Below are 22836 nucleotides of genomic sequence, written 5' to 3' on the forward strand. Positions count from 1 at the left end.
TTCTACATGGCACCAAGCAGAAAAAGACTAGCATGAAGTACATCCTCCAATTCCATCATCATAGGCAGTCCCTCGAAGTTAGCCCCCAATGTCTATCATCTTCAACAACAACCTGTATTTATATAGCACCTTTAACGTCCCAAGGCGCTTGAGATTTAAAAAATTGACACCGAGCCGCTTTAGAAATTCATGCAATTGGTCAAAGAGGTAGGTTTTAAGGAGCGTCTTGAAGGAGGAAAGAGAGGTTAGAGAGGCAGAAAGGTTTAGGCAGGGAATTCCAGAGCGTGGGGCCCAGGCAACGGAAGGCACGGCCACCGATGGTTGAGCAATTATAATCAGGGATTCTCAAGAGGGCAGAATTAGAGGAGCGCAGACATCTCGGGGTGGTGGGGGGGGGGGGGTGTTGGGGCTGGAGGAGATTAGAGGAAGGGGCGAGGCCATGGAAGGATTTGAAAATAAGGATGAAAATATTGAAATCGAGGCGTTGCTTAACCGGAAGCCAATGTAGTTCAGCGAGCACAGGGGTGATGGGTGAGCGGGACTTGGTGCGAGATAGAACACGGCAGCCGAGTTTTGGATTATCTCTAGTTTACGTAAGGTAGACTGCTCAATAAAGGTTAGTGATATTCCTAAAAAATCAAACTTTGAATACAGTGGACATCACCATTCTTTAAAAGATAAAACATTACATGATGGTGTGAATCAATGCATCTTTTGCTGGATCAATGATCTAAACCATGTTCAAATAAAAACATGGAGCAATACCCATCTGATAAAAGGGCCAGAAGGAAATAGAGTTTCTTCGCACATACGATTATTTCCACAGATCTGTGCGAATAATTCCAGACTTTTATTATGTATTTTATATGAACTTTGAGATTGTAATATCTTCATACACCCGGGCTTAGTCAAGTATGTTTGTTTAATAAAGTTGTACGGTAATGGCAGGCAGTGACTAGTGGGGTACCGCAAGGTTCTGTGCTGGGGCCCCAGCTGTTTACACTGTACATTAATGATTTAGACGAGGGGATTAAATGTAGTATCTCCAAATTTGCGGATGACACTAAGTTGGGTGGCAGTGTGAGCTGCGAGGAGGATGCTATGAGGCTGCAGAGTGACTTGGATAGGTTAGGTGAGTGGGCAAATGCATGGCAGATGAAGTATAATGTGGATAAATGTGAGGTTATCCACTTTGGTGGTAAAAACAGAGAGACAGACTATTATCTGAATGGTGACAGATTAGGAAAAGGGCAGGTGCAAAGAGACCTGGGTGTCATGGTACATCAGTCATTGAAGGTTGGCATGCAGGTACAGCAGGCGGTTAAGAAAGCAAATGGCATGTTGGCCTTCATAGCGAGGGGATTTGAGTACAAGGGCAGGGAGGTGTTGCTACAATTGTACAGGGCCTTGGTGAGGCCACACCTGGAGTATTGTGTACAGTTTTGGTCTCCTAACCTGAGGAAGGACATTCTTGCTATTGAGGGAGTGCAGCGAAGGTTCACCAGACTGATTCCCGGGATGGCGGGACTGACCTATCAAGAAAGACTGGATCAACTGGGCTTGTATTCACTGGAGTTCAGAAGAATGAGAGGGGACCTCATAGAAACGTTTAAAATTCTGACGGGGTTAGACAGGTTAGATGCAGGAAGAATGTTCCCAATGTTGGGGAAGTCCAGAACCAGGGGACACAGTCTAAGGATAAGGGGGAAGCCATTTAGGACCGAGATGAGGAGGAATTTCTTCACCCAGAGAGTGGTGAACCTGTGGAATTCTCTACCACAGAAAGTTGTTGAGGCCAATTCACTAAATATATTCAAAAAGGAGTTAGATGAAGTCCTTACTACTAGGGGAATCAAGGGGTATGGTGAGAAAGCAGGAATGGGGTACTGAAGTTGCATGTTCAGCCATGAACTCATTGAATGGCGGTGCAGGCTAGAAGGGCCGAATGGCCTGCTCCTGCACCTATTTTCTATGTTTCTATGTTTCTATATTATTGTTTTCTGAGTAATGTCGCCAGTCTAATGTTAATCGCAATGGATCTGGGTAGTCACTTGCAAAATCTTTGAACTTTTCAGTGTCATAGAATGAGTTATAGAATGATACAGCACAGAAGGAGACCATTCGGCCCATCGTGACTGTCCCAGCCAGTTAAATACAGCCTCCGATTCAGCTCGAGTAGCAACGATATCGAGCCAATGATAGTATTGCCCTCCAAAAAGTAGCAATGACTCTCATTTGACCCTCAGTGACCCCCTCAATGAACCCCCCCCCCCTCCCTCCAGCCGGTCCCTCGGGATGCCATTTCGGAGAAGAACAACGAGATCCAGCCCTGGAACGTGGCATGTATAAATACTCCGCAGCCGAGACAGACATCTTCAAAAACGCATCCACAGCCGACAATATTAGAGTCTGCCTTTCAGCCCCATTAATTGGATCGTTTCACTTCGCCGAATGACTCAGTTGGCAAAGGGGACTGTCCAGTGTGGAATTGGCCCATCCAGAGCAAAGGGCGGGGAATCCCAAACGCAATCTGTGGTTACTAGCTACTCTCAGCCACCTAGGACCTCGGTGCTTTTGGGCTGAGCGAGAGGGGACCTAAAAAAAAGTCAACGACGATCACTCATCATCATCGAGCGACTGATCATGGAAATCCGTTGTGATGCACCCCCTGGTGGATCAGTCACTTCGGGGAGGCAACCGTGGACAACTGTTACCCGGGGAACCACAGAATGAGTCCGTCTCTTCGGGAGAGGAAGGTAAAAACGTTGGGCGGGGGAGGGGGAAGAGTCACATTTCTGTAGCCTGTCCTAAAATATAGCAGAGGAAATGTATTTGCTATTTCTTGCTTTGACCTCCTGTACTGATTAACATATTTGAATTGATTTTTGTTGTTGTTTCAATGGGGGAATTTGAAAAACCCCCTATCCATTTTATATCATTGTCTGAGCCGCAGACAAATTGACTAATATATAAAGAAAATGTAAATATGCACAAACTCGTGAGATCAGTGTGTTTTGTATCGGTGTCAAAAACACATCCACCATGCGTTTTTTCCTGTTGATTGGGTGCTTCGGGTCAATTGTACACCCAGACTGAGTGACCACTGTGTAAAAGCATTCAGCTACTCTCGTTATTGCTAATATTTTTTCCCGGCAAATGTACAGCCCTGCTCATGGGTATATATAAAGGTTTGAGTTGTTAGAAATACTATATTGAAATTATACAAAATAAAATATATGGTCCAGTGATGTGTTACTATTATTTCGTACTGAAGGGTTTTTTTTAAAATCTCGAACCTAAGGTGTGGTCAAGCACGTGACCCGAGGTCATAAGCACGTTAAGAAATAGGAGGAGTCGGCCATTCGGCCCCTCGAGCCTGCTCCACCATTCAATAAAATCATGGCTGATCTTCGACCTCACCTCCACCTTCTGGGGTGTTTATGAATCTCTGTTTTCAGAAAGTACCTTCTAGTGTCAATCCTGGACACATGACGGGACGCACTCCGGCACCAGTTCAGTTGAAGGACACAAGGTGATTAGGAGAAATTTTAGGTCCTTGTCAACTGTTCGGAACTGTTTTGCTTGGAGCGCAATGCTCAGCTGCAGCACAAGTACATGTGGGTGTGGGTGGTAATGGGAGAGACAGACAGAAAGACTTGGATTTATATACAGGTGCAGTGTCCAAAATCTGGAGTTCCAGAATCCGGACCGGTTGGTGGCAGGGTCGTCCGGAATCTGTAAAATGTTCCGGAAGCCGGACCCTGCTGACCTCGAGGTGCCGCTGCTGCTGCCCGCCCTCAGGGCCTCCTCGCCGGCCCGCCCGAACACCACCTCCGCGACGGGGTCGCCCGACCAGCTCCTCCTCACAACTCCACGGCGGCGGGCCCCGTTCGAACACCTCATCGCCCGGTTACGCAGCAGCTCTTCGGCGAGCACCCGCCCACCCACCCTTTCTGACGTTCCGAAATCCGGAAATACCCAAAGCCGGGCTCGAGTGTTTCCTGATTCGTGATGTCAGAAAGACGTTCCAAAATCCGGCAAAACGCAAAATCTGGAATGGCCTCGATCCCAAGGATTCCGGATTTGGGACGCTGCACCTGTAGCGCCTTTCATGGCCACCGGATGTCCCAAAGTGCTTTACAGTCAATGAAGTACTTTTGGCGTGTGATCACTGTTGTACTGTGGGAAATGCGGCAGTCAATTTGCGCACAGCAAGCTCCCACAAACAGCAATGTAATCTGTTTTAGTGATGTTTATTGAGGGATAAATATTGGCCCCAGAACACCGAGGATAACTCCCTGCTCTTCTTCAAAATAGTGCCATGGGATATTTTATGTGCACCTGATAAACCGAGGCCCCGTCTGCTCTAACGTCTCATCTGAAAGACGGCACCTCCGACAGTGCAGCACTCCCTCAGCACTGCACTGGGAGTGTCAGCCTAGATTTATGTGCTTAAGTCACTGGAGTGGGACTTGAACCCACAACCGTCTGACTCCGAGGTGAGGCTGCTGCCCACTGAACCATGGCTGACACAGTTCTACCTCAGTCTGTAAAATGGGAATGTTGTTAAACTGAGGAGGGGATCATAAGTCTTCTTATCAGGTAGTCGCTGTTCAATTAAATAAAAAAAACTCTTACCTATCCTTCACCCTTGTAACCAATTTTCCAAATGGTCTCCCAAAATGTGTTAGCTGCACAACTGGTGGCAGCAACATCAGGATTTCAAATCAAAAAAGCAGCCTGAGAGAGTTTCTGAAATAGCCACTTTTTAATGGAACTAACTTTTTCTTTGTGCATTTATAGTAACAAGAGGAGGCCATTCAGTCTCTCGAGCCTGTCCCACCATTGTATTAGATCATGGCTGATCTGTACCTAAGTTACCCATGCTGGATCCATTTGGTGCCCATTCATTTTGTGATGCCAAATTTTCAATTTGGTGGCATTTAGAATTTTTTAATTATAAGATCAATTTTACATCCCTCTGTGCAGGCAGAAGATACTAAGCAAAACTCATGTGGCCATAGAAAGTGAATAAAAGAATTCCAAACAATAAAGAAAGCATCACTTCCTATTCACCAACAATTATGTGAATTTGCCTCTTACATAGTACTCATGTCTATATACATTGGGAGCATCTGGATAAGAACGCGTGGAGTCACTCTCAATACAATACTGACTGGAAGCCCAGGGAATGAGGGGAAAGTTCTGGTGGTGTGGATATGGAATTGGCACAGTGACAGGAAAGAAGGGTGGATGGTTTTCAGACTGGGAGCTGTTCCCCAAGGATCAGTTTTGGCTTCTTTCCCCTCTTCAATTTTTAGAAACGACCTCGACATGGGTGTAGGGAGCAGCATTCTAAAAGTTTGCAGAAAATACAAAACTTGGCAAAGTAGTAGACAGTGATGGGGATAGTTGCAGGCTTCAGGATGGCAGAGATAGGATGGTGACATGGGCAGAAGCTCGGCAGGTGGAAAAGCAAAATACTGCAGATGCTGGAAATTTTGAAATATAAACAGAAAATGCCAGAAATACTCAGCAGGTCAGGCAGCATCTGTGGAGCGAGAAACAGTCAACGTTTCCGGTCTTTTCATCAGCAGTTCTGACGCAAGGTCATCGACCTGAAACGTTAACTCTGTTTCTCTCTCCACAGATGCTGCCCGACCTGTTGAGTGTTTCATGGCAGATGGAGTTCAATGCGGAAAAGTGTGAAGTGATGCAATTTGGGAGGACTAATGTGGAAAGAGAGGATACTATAAATGGCACGGTTTTGAAAAGGGTAGATGAGCAAAGAGACCTTGGTATCCATATACACAAATCCTTAAAGGTGGCGGGGCAAGCTGAACATAAGAACATAAGAAATAGGAGCAGGAGTCGGCCATATGGCCCCTCGAGCCTGCTCCGCCATTCAATGTGATCATGGCTGATCATCCACCTCAACTCCACTTCCCCGCCCGATCCCCATACCCCTTGATTCGTTTAGACTCCAAAATTCTAACAAAGGATAGCTTTATGTAAAATACAGAACCAGACATACACATTAGTGGAAAAGCAAAATCCTGTGGAGGCCGGATGTCAGAAACAGAAACAGAAAACTCTGGAGACACTAAGCGGGTCGGGCAGCATCTGTGGAGAGAGAAACAGAGTTAACGTTTCAGGTCGATGGCCTTTCATCAGAATCAGGTGGTGCTGACCATGGGTCACTGACCTGAAACGTTAACTATGTTTCTCTCGCCACACATTCTGCCTGACCTGGTGAGTGTTTACTGAAAAGAGCGCAGTCATTTAAGAGTTTCCAATAGTTGGAGGGGGAGGGTGAAGAGGTTTGAAATCTGTGACGTTTCCTGTGCAAATGTTGTAAAGTTTGAGATGCAAATGGGGATTTTCCTTCTTTTAATGTGCTGCAGTCAAAGAAAACAGACAGACTTGCATTTATATAGCGCCTTTCATGACCACCAGATGTCCCAAAGTGCTTTACAGCCAATGAAGTACTTTTTTGAAGCAGAGTCACTCTTAATGTAGAAAATCCTTCTGCAAGGAAGTCCTGACTGAAACGGGGCACTCAAACTATCTGAAAGATTGATCGGGAGTCAGATAAAATTGCTTTTGAAAAGGGGAAAATAGTCTGTGAATAAATTAAAGAACGAGTTCTTCAATAAAAACAGCAGCTGCATGCCAGCCAGCCAGCGCACTCAGATAGTTTCATAGCACGGCATTAGTATACCAAGAAATGACACAATGACACAGACCCTACTGAAAAATTACATTTGGTTTCCCAACCAAGGGTCAGAGAGCCAACCCCCGAATGGTAAGGTTAGATTACAAGGTGATCCTCCTCTCACCAAGGGAACATATCCACCTGCAACGTTTGATTTGCTCCCCGGCCCCAAATCCCGATATCCCTTAATCCTCTCTCATCCATCATAGGCCATCCCTCGAACGAGGATGACTTGCTTCCACAAGAGTTCACAGATGTTTCAATGAAGGACCCGATGTTCCAGTCCTGAACTCCAGTTGAGGGGGTGGAAGATGCCTGTGCGTGGATTTTTTTAACGTGGGGTGGCCGTTGCACACCAGCCACCACACGGGCTTGACAGAGCTAGGTCTTTATCCAGTGGCAAGGATTAACCAAGATGACTGGAGACCTGCTCTGCTGCACGGACCTAATGCGCACACATATCGCAGTGTGGGCTGGTCCATGCTGCCCCTGGGCCCTCGGCTCTTCTGGGCCCCATACCCTCATTCGCTGCACCTCCACCCACGATGTTCCAGGGCCCAGCGCTCCAGCTCTATTTATAGCCCCGACGTGTGGTGGTGTTCTCTCACAGGATGACAGCCCACAGACCTGCCCACACTGTGATATGTGCACACACTAGGTCCATGCAGCAGTCGTCCTGGTTAATCCTTGCTACTGGATAAAGTCCTAGCTATGTCAATAATACTATCCTGTCCGGTATTTTGCCAAAGGCTTCCTGAAAGTCAGTTTCTACCATGTTAAATAATTCCCGTCCCCACCCTCTATACATCGGTCACCTGTTATTTTGGGATGAAACTATGGGAGGAAAAAAGGAGGATGTTTTGAAATTGTTTCAGGCAGAAATCGAATGAACAGTAGAACTATTATGTTCCACATTAGTGTTGTGCAATGTGTATCTGTTACTGAGAGTAAATACAGCTAACAATGAGAGTAGTAACGGGTTATCGCAGGTCATCTCCAAACTCCCTTCCCAAGGAAGTAGAGGTATACCAGTTAGAATAAACTTTTAAAATCAATATATCCACATATTAGTACTCATTCTTGTAATGCATGCTCACAGGTTTGTAGAGTTGCTGATCACCTCCAGCAACCAAATTTTAATTTGATCATTTAAGGTTCACAAAGTTTTATTGTTAATTTGTGTGTTCTAGTGTCCCTTTAATAAGGGGACACTCAGCTTTATCTGTTAACCAAAATAGTTGTAGAGCAGTTACATTGTGAGTAGTTTAGCCAGTCACGTGATGTTCACAAGACTCAATAAAACCCCAGGCAGCTGGGTCAAGGTCATCCACGATGAGGTATGCAGTTGTGAACCTAGTGGATGAACTGGTAATGTGTAGTGTGATTGTTAAACCTTTGTTAATAAACCAACTCGTTCTTAATAGCAATGTGTTGCTATGAATTCTTAAGCAAAAGAACCCATGAAGCAAATACATTACAATTCTGAAACGGCTATACAAGGCCAGGCATGGAGCAGCAGAGACAGTACTTCAATAACCATCCACGGGAAAAGATTAAGAAATATAGTAGGTATATAGTTAATGCGTCAAGTGTCTGTAGGGTGGTAATCTGGTATGAATACTAGCGTTATGAATGTACTGGGAAGAGATAAGGCGGCGGCCATAACTGAACCATGGTTTCTCCTTAGTGAGTAAACAGATATTATTGCAGAGATACATTGATAGGAGATCAACCAGATATAGTTACAACACATTGACATAATGGAGGGAATTTTAACCTAAAAAGACAGGTGGGTTTGGAACGGCGTGGAGGGGTGGTGGAGACAAGTTAAATTGTTAAGGATTAGAATCCCGACCTGACTCTGCCTCCAACCCACACACTTTGGATTTTAATGGAGGCGGCACGGGGTGGGGGGGGGGGGGGGAGGGGGAGCAGCCAATCCGCTGCCAGGAAGCGGGATGTCAAGTTAAATATTAGCCTCTAAATAGAAGCCTCTTCTATAACCTGAATTTTTTTTTTAAACTGTAGCAGAATGGGTTTTACACACCTCATAAAACCCAGCAGTTTCAGCAAGCAGGGACTGCAACATCCAGGAGGTAAGTGTCATTAAACCTACTTCCTGGATCCAGGGTCCCTGCCTAGCCCCCCCCCCCCCCCCCCACCCCACCAACCGAGTCGCCATCCTGAATCCACCGCCCCTACTCCCCGATAAGCATGAAACCAGCCACAATCCTCTGGTGGCCGGCCCGACCTTCCTCTCTCTTTTCCCTCCGATCCTCTGCAGGCCCCGATCTTCCTTCTCTTCTCCTCTTCCCCCCCCCCCCCCCCCCCACCCCACCTGATCCTCTGTAGGCCAGATCTTCCTCTGCCCACCCCCCCTCCCCCAACCCGAGACCTACCCGCGCATCAGTCAGTCAGATGGAGAGGTGGGAAACAGGCTTCAGATGCAAATCAGACCCTGCCATTAATATCAGCTATCGGCAGGGTCTGCAGGAATCCCCTTCTCCCGGGATCATGCCCACATCGGAGCATTCCCACCCACCCAATGATAATTCAGCCCAATGGCATTATACCAGGAGGATGGAATTAAACATATAAAAAGGATACACTGGAGTTCCTTGGGGACTTTCTGATCTAGTCTTGTTGAAGCTAATTGTTAGCAATCAACACAGCTATGCTTTCAATCTCAGAGAGGCCCCAGTACATGATTTATAATGTTATAATTGGTACCTAGATTTCAAATACATTGCATGGGAGGGTTGTGTTTTACTATCTCAGTGACTTGATTTAATAAAGATTATTAACTAGCAGTCCTCGAACATATGACAGTATGCTATTATACCTTCCTATAGGGGCAACAAGGATATATGATAATATCCGATATAAACCCGGAACCCGATTCCTTCCAGACACATGGCTAAAAATAGCAGTTTTTCCTCAATATCTCCTCAAATCTCAATAGCTATTCAAATGGGAACAGTAGTGTAGTGGTTATGTTACTGGACTAGTAATCCAGAAGCCTGGACTAATGATCGAGGGACATGAGTTCAAATCAATTAAATAAATCTGGAATTTTTTTTTAAAGAGCTGGCATCAGTAATGGTGACCATTTAGTCGTAAAAACCCATCTGGTTCACTGATGAAGGAAATCTGCCGTCCTTACCTGGCCTGGGCCTATATGTGACTCCAGACCCACAGCAATGTGGTTGACTCTTAAATGCCCTCTGAAAGGGCCCAGCGAGACACTGTTGTTCAGGGCCAATTAGGGATGGGCAATAAATACTCACATCCTGTGAACGATTTTATTTTAAACTGGCTGCTCCCCACCACAGCACATACCCTCTTTATGGCTGTGATCTGTTTTCTCCTGGAAACACAAGAGATCCATGCATCAAAAATTGGGCCAGAAGCAAGAGAGACACTCCTGTCAGAAAAGTTAGTATGCAGGTACAGCAAGTAACCAGGAAGGTAAATGGAATGTTGGCCTTTATTGCAAGGGGGATAGAGTATAAAAGCAGAAGTCCTGCTACAACTGTACAGGGTATTGGTGAGGCCACACCTGGAGTAGTGTGTACAGTTTTGGTCTCCGTATTTAAAGGAAGGATATACTTGCTTTGGAGGCTGTACAGAGAAGGTTCACTAGGTTGATTCCGGAGATGAGGGGTTGACCCATGAGGAAAGGTTGAGTAGGTTATACACATTGGAGTTCAGAAGAATGAGGAGGTGATCTTATTGAAACTTATAAAGATAATGAGGGGGCTCGACAAAGTGGATTGAGAGAGGAGATTTCCACTCTCAGGGGAAACTAAAACTAGGGGACATAGTCTTAGAATAAGGGGCCGCCCATTTAAAACTGAGATGAGAAATTTCTTCTGAGGGTTGTAAATCTATGGAATTCTCTGCCCCAGAGAGCTGTGGAGGCTGGGTCATTGAATATATTAAAGGCGGAGATAGACAGATTTTTGAGCGATAAGGGTGTAAAGGGTTATGGGGAGCGGGCAGGGAAGTGGAGCAGAGTCCATGATCAGATCAGCCATGATCTTATTGAATGGCGGAGCAGGCTTGAGGGGCCAAATGGCCTACTCCTGTTCCTATTTCTTATATTTTTATGTCAACGATTGCTTTGGAATGAAGCATGCATTCAGTTTGTGATGCCAGTGAGAGAGTTGTCAAAACACCTTTGAAGATAGCGTCACTGTGCAAGTTGTATGTGTTATGTATGCAACCCCATGTAACCAGTATTCTACCGCCACCAGAAGGCATATCTGTTGGAGTCCCAACATCCCTTGGGAGCACTGTATATAGGCAGGTCTCCCATGCTGTACCAGCACTCTGGAGTTAGAATAAAGAGACTAAGGTCACACTTACTCACTTCTACAGTACTCAATCACATTACTTTATTTGGGACATAACTGGTGAAGAGATAACGAACCATCACGCGAAAATGCAGAGAGCTGTTGGTATCCTGGAGAAATTCTCAGGTGGTGATGATTGGGAGGCCTTCGTGGAGAGACTCGACCAATACGTCGTGGCCAATGAGCTGGAAGGGGAGTGTGAACGCTGCCAAACGAAGGGCGATCCTCCTCACCGTCTGCGGGGCAACAACCTATGGCCTCATGAAGAATCTTCTTGCTCCAGTGAAACCAACAACCAAATCGTATGAAGAACTGTGTATGCTGGTCCGAGAGCACCTAAATCCGAAGGAGAGCGTTCTGATGGCAAGGTATCGATTTTATACATGTCAACGGTCTGAAGACCAGGAAGTGGCGAGCTACGTCGCCGAACTAAGGCGCCTTTGCAGGACATTGCGAATTTGATGGATCCCTGGAGCAAATGCTAAGAGACTTTTTTGTGCTTAGCATTGGCCATGAGGTTATCCTTCGCAAACTATTGACTATTGAAACACCGAACCTGAGCAAAGCCATAACGATAGCCCAGGCATTTATGTCCACCAATGATAACACCAAACAAATTTTGCAGCATAAAGATGTTTCAGCAAGTACTGTACACAAAGTAACGTCGTTTTCATGGCAGAACGTACACGCCTGCAGCTGCACGACCTCAGATGATTCAGAGTCCGTTAATGCGAGGCAATTAACACCTTGTTGGCGTTGCGGAGTTGATCATCGAGCCCATCAATGTCGCTTCAAACACTATGCGTGCAAAGGCTGTGGAACAATAGGACATCTCCAGTGAATGTGCAGACGAGCTGCAAACCCTCACGTTGCAGAGGAAACTGAACTCGAGACTCATACCGAGGAGACAGAAGTGTACGGGGTACACACCTTCACCACGAAATGTCCAATCAGGTTAAAAGTTGAACTGAACGGAATTCCAGTATCCATGGAATTGGGCATGGGTGCGAGTCAGTCCACCATGAGCAAAAAGGCCTTCGAGAGGCTGTGGTGCAAAAAGGCACACAGGCCCAAGCTGAGCCCTATTCATACCAAGCTGAGAACTTACACTAAAGAGCTGATCCCTGTAATTGGCAGCACAGCAGTAAAAGTCTCCTATGATGGAGCGGTGCACGAACTACCACTATAGATTGTACCAGGAGATGGACCCACACTGTTCGGCAGAAGCTCGCTGGGAAAAATCCGCTGGAACTGGGACGACATCCGAGCGCTTTCATCCGTCGAGGACGTCTCATGTGCCCAGGTTCTGAACAAGTTTCCATCGTTGTTTGAGCCAGGCATCTCTGGGGGCGACGGTGCAGATCCACTTGATTCCCGGTACACAACCCATCCACGACAAGGCACGGGCGGTGCCATATATGATGCGAGAGAAAGTGGAGATCGAGCTAGACAGGCTGCAACGAGAGTGCATCATCGCGCCGGTGGAGTTCAACGAGTGGGCCAGTCAGATTGTTCCGGTTCTCAAGGGCGATGGCACGGTCAGAATTTGCGGGGATTATAAAGTAACGATTAACCATTTTTCGCTGCAGGACCAGTACCCACTACCCAAAGCAGACGACCTATTTGTGACACTGGCAGGAGGAAAGACATTCACCAAGTTGGACTTGACCTCGGCCTCCATGACACAGGAGCTGGCAGAATCTTCAAAAGGCCTCACCTGCATCACCACACACAAAGGTCTTTTCATCTACAATTGATGCCAGTTTGGGATTTGATAGACTGCGGCTATTTTTCAAAGGTACATGGAGAGTCTGCTAAAGTTGGTTCCGCGCACCGTGGTTTTCCAGGACGACATACTGGTCACAAGTCGGGACACCATCGAACACTTGCAGAACCTGGAAGAGCTTCTAAGTCGGCTAGATCGTGTGGGACTCAGGTTGAAACGCTCGAAGTGTGTTTTCCTGGCTCCAAAGGTTGAGTTCTTAGGGAGAAGAATCGCGGCAGACAGCATCAGACCCACCAACGCCAAGACAGAGGCCATCAAGAACATGCCGAGCCCACAGAACGTGACGGAGCTGCGGTCGTTCCTGGGACTCCTCAATTATTTTGGTAATTTCCTACCCGGGTTAAGCACCTTGCTAGAACCTCTACATGTGTTGCTACACAAGGGAGATGACTGGGTATGGAGGAAATCACAAGAGATAGCTTTTGAGAAGGCCCGAAATCTGTTAAGCTCCAACAAACTACTTGTCCTTGTAAACGTTTAGTGCTAGCTTGCGATGTGTCTTCGTACAGGGTCGGGTGTGTGTTACAACAAGCAAACGATTCGGGAACATTGCAACAGGTCGCTTATGCGTCCAAGAGTTTGTCCAAGGCCGAAATGGCCTACAGCATGATTGAAAAAGAAGCTCTGGCATGCATTTACGGGGTGAAAAAAATGCATCAGTATCTGTTTGGGCTTAAGTTCGAGTTAGAAACTGACCATAAGCCGCTCATATCGTTGTTCTGAAAACAAAGGTATTAATACCAATGCCTCTGCTCGCATCCAAAGATGGCCGCTCACGCTGACTGCATATAACTATGTAATTCGCCACAGGCCAGGCACTGATGCTCTCAGTCGGCTACCATTGCCCACCACCGGGGTGGAAATGGCACAGCCTGCAGACTTGCTCTTGGTGATGGATGCTTTTGAAAATGAAAAATCACCTGTTACGGCCCGCCAGATCAGGACCTGGACCAGCCAGGATCCTTTAGTGTCTCTTGTTAAAAAAAAACTGTGTCCTCCATGGGAGCTGATCTAGCATCCCAATGGAGATGCAAGAAGAGATCAAGCCGTTCCAACGGTGTAAAGACAAAATGTCCATACAGGTAGATTGTCTTTTGTGGGGTAATTGCGTGGTTTTGCTTAAGAAAGGCAGGGAAACGTTCATACGCGACTTACACAGCATCTACCCAGGCATAGTAATGATGAAAGCTATAGCCAGATCCCATGTGTGATGGCCCGGCATCGACTCAGATTTGAAGTGTTGCGTGCGCCAATGCGACACTTGCTCTCAACTGAGCAATGCACCCAGGGAGGCACCGCTAAGTTCGTGGTCATGGCCCTCCAAACCGTGGTCTAGTATCCACATTGACTTTGCTGGCCTGTTTCTAGGCAAACTGTTCTTGGTTGTTGTGGATGCTTATTCAAAGTGGATTGAGTGTGTAATAATGTCTGTATGCACGTATGCACGTCCACTGCCACCATCAAAAACCTACGAGCCATGTTTGCCACGCATGGCCTGCCTGATGTCCTTTTCAGCAACAATGGGCCGTGCTTCACCAGCGCTGAATTCAAGGAATTCATGACCCGCGATGGGATTAAGCACATCACATCTGCCCCGTTCAAGCCCGAATCCAATGGCCAGGCAGAACGGGCAGTCCAAACCATCAAGCAAAGCTTGAAACACATGTCGGAAGGCTCCCTGCAGACCCGCCTGTCCTGAGTACTGCTCAGCTACCGCACCAGACCCCACTCGCTCACCGGAGTTCCCCCAGTTGAGTTGCTCATGAAAAGGGCGCTCAAAATAAGGCTCTCTCTCGTCCACCCTGATCTTTATGATCATGTCGAGGGCTGTCGGCATCAACAAAGCATGTACCATGATCGCGCAAATTTGTCACGCGATATTGAAGTACCCTGTATTTTGTACTCGGTTTGCTGGCACTGTCATAGCCAAAGAAGGGAGTAGGGCGTTTCAGGTCAAACTCGCAAATGGGCTAACTTGCAGAAAGCTTATGGACCACCCCAAACTGCGATTCACAGACAGCCACGAGCAACCCGAAGAGGACACCACCAACTTCGACCCTCCGACACACACACACACACACACACGTGGTCAACCGTGACTCATCATCCACAGCAGCCCAGCAAGGCCAGCTGCACAGCAGCCCAGCGAAGAACCAACCAACTCACCTGCAACTGCATTTGTACCGAGACGATCGACCAGGGAGCGAAAAGCCCCAGATCGTCTCACCCTGTAAATAAGTGTACTATTGACTTTGGGAGGGAGTGATGTTATGTATGCAACCCTATGTAAACAGCATTCTACCGCCACCAGAGGGCGCATCTGTTGGAGTCCCAAGGGATCCCAGCAATCCTTGGGAGCACTGTATATAAGCAGGCCTCCCATGCTGTACCAGTACTCCAGAGTTAGTATAAAGAGACTAAGGTCACACTTACTCACTTCAACATTACTTTATTCGGGACATAACTGTGTGTGGCCACAAGAAGTGGAAAAGTGCTGAGTAAATGCGGAACGGTTATCTTTATGCTTGGATTGTGACCTCGATGGTGGTACAACTCACAGTTCTTCCCCAATGGGTGTAATTATGTGCAACGTGCATACACTTACCTTGGCACTGCTCCAGTTACCAGAAAACCACTTCCTCATTTGCTGCTGGGACCCACTGAATTATTTTTTTTTGTGACGCCATTGAGGCAGCGAGGACCTCAGGTATTTATAGGAGGGTGGCTTTGGGCTCCAGAGAGGGCTATCCTCCTTTGCTGCACCTCCGAGGAACCCTCAATAAAATGGAGCCATTTTTCCCACATTCCCACTAACTGACATTATTTCAGCGAGATCAAATAAGTTTGGGGCAAATCAAAACGCCTCCAACTGAAAGGCAAGCGGCAAGCTGCCTCACTGGATTTCCCACCCGCCAGCCAATCACGCTTCGAGCCAGGCTTCTTTGGTCTGAAATGGGCAGGCGGCAGTAATGCACTGAAAATACAAGCAGCAGAGAGGCAAGTTCTCCCAAGAAATTAGTCAAGCCGATCTAACGAACACGCAGAGAGAAAAACCACCTCAAATTGAGCCCAACTGACATTAATTTCTGATCTTCTCTCCAATGGCACTTAAGGGTAGACATCAAGGTGACTTTTGTAACCTGCTCACACAGGTCATGGGGTCAAGGTACTGGGCATAAAAGGATTGTCGATACTATCTATGCCAAGGAAAAGATACGTTTTAATTTCCTTTACCATTTTCCCTTTAAGCCCACCCCCCCCCCCCCACTGAAAGCTCACTCTCAGAATGTTAAATATCTGTGATTGTTCAGAAAGACAGTCTTTACCTCACTACTGAGGCCTCAAAGCCTCCTTGATAAAGTGCAACATCTCCACCAAAACCTGGGAATCTCTGGCCAAAGACCGCCCTAAGTGGAGGAAGAGCATCCGGGAGGGCGCTGAGCACCTCGAGTCTCATCGCCGAGAGCATGCAGAAATCAAGCGCAGGCAGCGGAAGGAGCGTGCGGCAAACCAGACTCCCCACCCACCCTTTCCTTCAACCACTGTCTGTCCCACCTGTGACAGAGACTGTAATTCTCATATTGGACTGTACAGTCACCTGAGAACTCACTTTGAGAGCGGAAGCAAGTCTTCCTCGATTTTGAGGAACTGCCTACGATGAAGGTGATTGGGGTATTTAGATTCCCATTAAGAACTGGACGTCTCTTGATTCTCTGTCATCTTTGAATAATCAGAATTGTGCGATCTTGCGATAGCTTTACTTACTTTGGATCAAAGGTCTAGCCAAAGGGTTAAAATGAAGTGCTGAATCATAATATGTGATGTGGGCATGGGCCCCATCAGGAACACGAGTCCATTCAGAAAACCTTGCTCGTCTCTCATTTTCTACTGACTTCATTACTCCGTGAGATGTGGGTGTATAGTCAGTGCATTGACTTTACATGTTTAAATACTAGGAGTTCCCCCACCATTCTTTCAAGCGTCGCATCGTTATTAAGAGATTTTTTTCCATTACCACACACCACATCCTCCTCCTTGTCTCACTTCTGTTTCTTCTATCACATTGAAATGATTATACGTCGTGTCAATACTTGGAATGAGGTGTATAATGCATGAGGCGAGTACATACAAGTCTTTGGTCTTTGTGCCAAAAGGCCTTGCTCTTATAGAAGGAGGCACTTGGAGATATTGAATAATTATTTCTATAATAGAAAACGTAATCTTCCACTCCTGCCTCCTCCTCTCCAACCTAAATAAGCGAGGGCAGTAGTAAAAGATCACGCTTTCTAAATGGTGTGTTAAAAAATGTTTATTTGGACAACTAAAATCTGATTTATGAAACAGCGGGGTGTTGAAATCTCCCTCCCGCTTTCTAACCACGTGAAGAGAATGAAATGAATGAATGACCCCGTCACAATTTGGGTCCTCTCCCAACATAACTTACTCTTGAAACAAAAAAACTCGGCAATTTCCTGAAGTGGACCAAATCCCAATTCTACTGAAACTTGCGCCTTACAGGTGTTGTGGATTGGGTGAGTGAGGTGGTGCGCCACAGGACTAACACATACCCTTTTATTTATGGGACGGCCAGTCACCAGTCACTTTTCTATGCCAAGGGCACTGTGTCAATGCAAGCTGGTGTGATGCACCTCGAGTGCAAGGTGGACCCAGATCACCAGGATTTGGAAAAACCCGTGTAAATTGGGTCGCGAAACCCAAAGCAAGTTCAGAGCAATTTGTTGGCACTTTGTGTGGTGAAGATAAATGCACCCTTAAAATGATTGCCATCCCCAATGTCTATACTTGCAAGCGCCCAGAACCAATCTATGTATTCAATTACTAGGCTTGACATTTACACTGAGGTTTTTCTCTAATATTTATATCACTTTGTCACAGGCCGATTATTGGCAGTGTTGTGCCAAGTGTTATAATGTGCTATGGTTTAGCATTTGGATCAATTTGAATCAAAATGTTGGTTGAGAGAACTAAAATTTGGTTCTCTTGAGCAACATTAGTGCCAGTGAGGCAGCAAGGAGGTGTCACAGTGCTGCAATGGGAGATAACGTACTGAGGTTGGATTCCAGGTGCATTTTTTGGGCAGTGTAAAGGAACCATCTGTAAATACCAGGGAATGACAATAGGTGCCCGTTACTTTAACCTCCCTGTGCGCAGCCTCATCTGTGTTAGGAACACAATAACTGGCGATGAGAATACGAATCCAACGCAAAGATGCAGCAAACTGTGGGCATCCAGGAGAATTTCTCGGAGGGTGAGGACTGGTAAGCCTATGTCAAACGGCTAGACCAGTACTTTGTAGCCAACGAGCTGGACGGAGAAGGAAGAGCTGCAAAAAAGGGGAGCGATCCTCCTCATAGTCTGCAGGGCACCGACCTACAGCCTCATGAAGAATCTTCTGGCTCCGGTGAAACCCACAGATAAGTCGTATGAGGAGCTGTGTACACTGGATCGGGAGCATGTTAATCCAAGGGAGAACGTGCTGATGGCGAGGTATCGGTTCTACACGTGCCAGCGATCTGAAGGTCAGGAAGTGGCGAGCTACATCGGCGAGCTAAGGCGACTTGCAGGACAATATAAGTTTGATGGCTACCTGGAGCAAATGCTCAGAGACCTTTTTGTACTGGGCATTGGCCACGAAACCATCCTACGAAAACTTTTGACTGTAGCGACACCAACCCTCAGTAAGGCCATTGCGATAGCACAGGCGTTTATGTCCACCAGTGATAACACCAAACAAATCTCTCAGCACACAAGTGCTAGCAATGTTCATAAATTAACTGGAACTGTGTTTGAGAGCAGAAATGTACAGGGCAGAACCCACGAGTCTGCAACTGCCAGCAGGCCTCAGGTGACCCAGATGAATCAGAGTCCCCAACAAAGGATGAATGTAAGGCAATTCACACCTTGTTGGCGTTGTGGAGGCTTCCATTCAGCCTATTCATGCCGCTTCAAAAGGTATATTTGCAAGAGCTGTGGAACAATGGGGCACCTCCAATGAGATTGCAGACGAGCTGCTAGCTCTGCAAAACCTGCTAACCACCACGTGGCAGAGGAAGATCAGTCCATGGTGGATCAAAGCAATTCCAAGCCTCAGAGAGGAGGCAGATGCTGAAGTACACGGGGTGCACACATTTGAGACGAAATGTCCACCTATAATGCTAAACGTAAAATTGAATGGCTTACCCGTAGCCATGCAACTGGACACTGGCGCTAGCCAATCCATCATGAGTAAAAAAATGTTTGAGAGACTGTGGTGCAACAAGGCATTCAGACCAGCCCTGAGCCTCATCCACACGAAACTGAGAACATACACCAAAGAGCTTATCAATGTCCTGGGCAGCGCCATGGTCAAGGTCACCTACGAGGGCACGGTGCACGAACTGCCACTCTGGATTGTCCCGGGCGATGGCCCCACACTGCTTGGAAGGAGCTGGCTGGGCAAAATCCGCTGGAACTGGGATGACATCCGAGCGCCATCATATTTCGATGAGGCCTCGTGTACCCAGGTTCTTAACAAATTTCCTTCCCTTTTTGAGCCAGGCATTGGAAACTTTTCCGGGGCGAAGGTGCGGATCCACTTGGTCCCAGAGGCATGACCCATTCACCACAAGCACGAGCGGTACCTCACATGATGAGGGAGAAAGTGGAAATCGAGCTGGACAGGCTGCAATGCGAGGGCATCATCTCCCCAGTCGAATTCAGCGAGTGGGCCAGCCCGATTGTTCCAGTGCTCAAAAGTGATGGCATGGTCAGGATTTGCGGTGATTATAAAGTAACTATTAATCGTTTCTCGCTACAGGACCAATACCCACTACCTAAGGCAGACGACCTATTTGCGATGCTGGCAGGAGGCAAGACGTTCACCAAGCTCGACCTGACTTCGGCCGACATGACGCAGGAGCTGGAGGAGTCTTCGAAGGGCCTCACCTGCATCAACACGCACAAGGGACTGTTCATCTACAACAGATGCCCGTTTGGAATTCGGTCGGCTGCAGCAATCTTCCAGAGAAACATGGAGAGCCTACTCAAGTCGGTACCACACGCGGTGGTCTTTCAGGATGACATATTGGTCACGGGTTGGGACACCACCGAGCACCTACAAAACCTGGAGGTCCTCCAGTGACTGGATCGCGTAGAGCTGCGGCAGAAGAGGTCGAAATGAGTCTTCATGGCAACAGAAGGGGAGTTTTTGTGGAGAAAGATCACGGCGGGCGGCATTCGGCCCACAGAAGCCATCAGGAACACGCCCAGGCCACAGAACGTCACGGAACTGCGGTCGTTCCTGGGACTCAACTATTTTGGTAGCCCCTACATGTGTTATTGCGCAAGTGAGAACTGGGTATGGGGAATAAAACAAGTAATTGCTTTTGAGAAAGCCAGAAACATTATATGCTCCAACAAGCTGCTTGTATTGTATAACCCGTGTAAAAGACTTGTGCTAGCATATGATGCGTCGTCGTATGGAGTCAGGTGTATTTTACAACAAGCTAACGTTGCGGGGAAGTAGCAACCTGTCGCCTATGCTTCCAGGAGCTTGTCTAAGGCCGAGAGGGCCTACAGCATGATTGAGAAAGAGGCATTCGCGTGTGTGTTTGGGGTAAAGAAAATGTATCAGTACCTGTTTGGTCTCAAATTTGAGCTGGAAACCGATCACAAGCCCCTCATTTCCCTGTTCGCTGAAAACAAGGGGATAAATACTAATGCCTCAGCCCGCATACAAAGGTGGGCACTCGCGCTATCAGCGTATAACTATCCCATCCGCCACAGGCCAGGCACTGAGAACTGTGCGGATGCTCTGTCGGCTACCATTGCCCACCACGGGGGTGGAAATGGCGCAACCTGCAAACATGTTGATGGTGGCGCAGCCCGCAGACTTGTTGATGGTCATGGAAGCATTTGAAAATGATAAATCACCTGTCACGGCCCATCAGATTAGGACTTGGACCAGCCAAGATCCTCTGCTGTCCCTAGTAAAAAACTGTACTGCTTGGGAGCTGGGCCAGCATCCCCGTTGAAATGCAAGAGCCAATCAAGCTGTTCCAGCAGCGAAAGGATGAGCTGTCCATTCAGGCAGACTGCCTGTTGTGGGGTAACTGCATAGTGCTACCAAAAAAGGGCAGGGAGACGTTCATCTCAGATCTCCACAGCACACACCCGGGTATAGTAATGATGAAAGCGATAGCCAGATCCCATGTGTGGTGGCCCGGTATCGACTCCGACAGAGTCCTGTGTACAGCAATGCAGCGTGTGTGCTCAGTTGAGCAATGCGCCCAGAGAGGCACCACTAAGTTTGTGGTCCTGGCCCTCCAGACCATGGTCGAGGATCCATGTTGACTATGCGGGCCCGTTTCTCGGTAAAATGTTCCTGGTGGTGGTGGATGCTTTTTCAAAATGGATTGAATGTGAAATAATGTCAGGAAGCACCGCCACCGCCACCATTGAAAGTCTGAGGGCCATGTTTGCCACTCACGGCCTGCCTGACATACTGGTCAGTGACAACGGGTCATGTTTCACCAGTGCCGAATTTAAAGAATTCATGACCCGCAATGGGATCAAACATGTCACCTCAGCCCCCTTTAAACCAGCCTCCAATGGGCAGGCAGAGCGGGCAGTACAAACTATCAAACAGAACCTTAAACGAGTCACAGAAGGCTCACTCCAAACCCGCCTGTCCAGAGTACTGCTCAGCTACCGTACGAGACCCCACTCGCTCACAGGGGTGCTCCCGGCTGAGCTACTCATGAAAAGGACACTTAAAACCAGACTCTCGCTGGTTCACCCCAACCTGCATGATCAGGTAGAGAGCAGGCGGCAGCAACAAAATGTAAACGATGGTCGCGCCACTGTGTCACAGGAAATTGATCTGAATGACCCTGTGTATGTGCTAAACTATGGACATGGTCCCAAGTGGATCGCGGGCATGGTGATAGCTAAAGAAGGGAGTAGGGCGTTTGTAGTCAAACTAGACAATGGACAAATTTGCAGAAAGCACCTGGACCAAACGAGGCTGCGGTTCACAGACTGCCCTGAACAACCCACAGCAGACACCACCTTTTTCGAGCCCACAACACACACCCAAAGGATCAACGACACCACGCCGGACCAGGAAATCGAACCCATCACGCCCAACAGCCCAGCAAGGCCAGGCTCACCCAGCAGCCCTGCAGGGCCAACAACACACCAGCCCAGCGAGGGCACAGCCAACACACCAGAACAGACATTTGTACCGAGGCGGTCCACCAGGGAAAGAAAGGCTCCTGACCGCCTCACCTTGTAAATAGTTTTCATTTTGACTTTGGGGGGCAGGGCGGGGAGTGATGTTGTGTATCTGTAAAGCATGCACTCCCATGTTCCGCCACCAGGGGGCTCATCCCCTGAAGTCCCAAGGGATCCCAGCATCTCTTGGGAGCACTGTATATAAGCCGGCCCCTAAGGCCTGTTCCTCACTCTGGAGTGTCTTATTAAAGACTGAGGTCACTGTTACTTTAACCTCCCTGTGCGCAGCCTCACCTGTGTTAGGAATACAATAGTACCAACAGTAGAAAACTGGTTCATTCCTTAGTATTGAATTTCTAGACATGGACAAGCACATTTTCTTTAATAATCCCAGTACATCAGCAGTGATGTCATGCCCAGAAGATTCATCAGAATTTCAAGGACGTATGCTACAAGAAAAAGAAAAACTGCATTTATATAGTGACTTTCACGACCACCAGATGCCCAAAGCGCTTTAACTAATGAAGTACTTTTTTTTTTTAAAAAGTGTAGTCACTGTTGTAATGTAGGAAACGTGGCAGCCAATTTGTGTACAGCAAGCTCCCACAAACAGCAATGTGACAATGACCAGATAATCTGTTTTTAGTGATGTTGATTGAGGAATAAATATTGGCCCAGGACACCGGGGAGAACTCCCCTGCTCTTCTTCGAAATAGTGCCATGGGATCTTTTAAATCCACCTGCGA

General features: G+C 47.4%; 1 protein-coding gene across 2 annotated transcripts in view; it reads left to right on the forward strand.

Annotated features, from left to right (window-relative positions):
• LOC139279718 (tumor necrosis factor alpha-induced protein 3-like) overlaps nt 1–22836 on the forward strand; it is a 106408-nt gene that overhangs the window by 62800 nt on the left and 20772 nt on the right. The window contains exon 10 of one of the 2 annotated variants that reach the window (XR_011596513.1): nt 2076–3238. The exons of the other annotated variant lie outside the window; for it this stretch is intronic. The gene's annotated coding sequence lies outside the window, so the exon portion shown is untranslated. Of the gene's footprint in view, nt 1–2075; nt 3239–22836 lie in introns of those variants that run through there. 2 annotated transcript variants of the gene reach the window in all.

This window comes from Pristiophorus japonicus, chromosome 14 (genome assembly GCF_044704955.1).
Source record: "Pristiophorus japonicus isolate sPriJap1 chromosome 14, sPriJap1.hap1, whole genome shotgun sequence".
In the NCBI taxonomy this organism is placed as follows: Eukaryota; Metazoa; Chordata; class Chondrichthyes; family Pristiophoridae; genus Pristiophorus; species Pristiophorus japonicus.